A 967-nucleotide genomic window follows, 5' to 3' on the forward strand; every position below is an offset into this window, starting at 1 on the left:
ATGCTACAATAATTTGGAGAATGAAAAAAAATGTCATGTAAAAATAGGCGACAGGTAAAACCTGATGGGAGAGTTTGACGCTGGCAATGAAAAAATGTGATTGGAATGTGAAAATTTTTCGACGATAATAAAAAAAATGCGATGAAAATAAATTATGAATACAGAAAATATTGTTGTCTTTCGTCTACCAGCAAGATAGTGTAATGGCTAAAGAGACTGGCCCTGTTGTTGTAGCAACTTGATTCAAATGCAATACGGTGTCAGAAAGCTAAATAGATTTTATATGTAATCTTTTCTTTTTGCTGTAACTTAACGTATAATAATAGCATTTCCGTGTAAAACTTTATATAATAGACTAATATTTTTTATAAATATATGCATATCATTATAACACCATAATATTGTTATAACCGTGCTACCGAACGCACTAGATTCTAGCGTATTCTAGAATGTTCTAGTGACTGGAGCATTCTAGAGTATGCTAGAATCGGACCAGCTAGAAGAATCTAGAAACGACGCTTGCGAAGAGTATAAAAGCGCACGTCGCAAGAGGATTAGTGAAATTCGAGATTAGTGAAATTCGTGACTCTGTGATTTCGTGAATAGCGATTCGGTGAATTATTTAAAGCGATATTTGATTTGTTTGTTGACGTTGTCATAGCGATAGATTTTAAACAATTTAAAAGTTAATTGTTGCGTTAATTTGAATTTGCTAGAAATAAACGATTAGTTGATTTCTTCTGTAAATAAAGTTTAATAACTAATAACTGTTTGGAGTATTTTATTCAATCGAAGATTTGAACCCGTCGCATCGTAAATCGGTTACGACAGCGAGTATTATAACAATATGTTACGTAAGACGTGAATTCAGACCAAACACTGTAGAAGCCACGAGACAAAACAAAGCAGGTAAAAGATCCTGGCGGCCAAATGTGCGTCCAAACAGCAATTAATTATTCAGAGGTAT

The sequence above is a fragment of the Helobdella robusta genome (genome assembly GCF_000326865.2).
Source record: "Helobdella robusta unplaced genomic scaffold HELROscaffold_53, whole genome shotgun sequence".
Lineage (NCBI taxonomy): Eukaryota > Metazoa > Annelida > Clitellata > Rhynchobdellida > Glossiphoniidae > Helobdella > Helobdella robusta.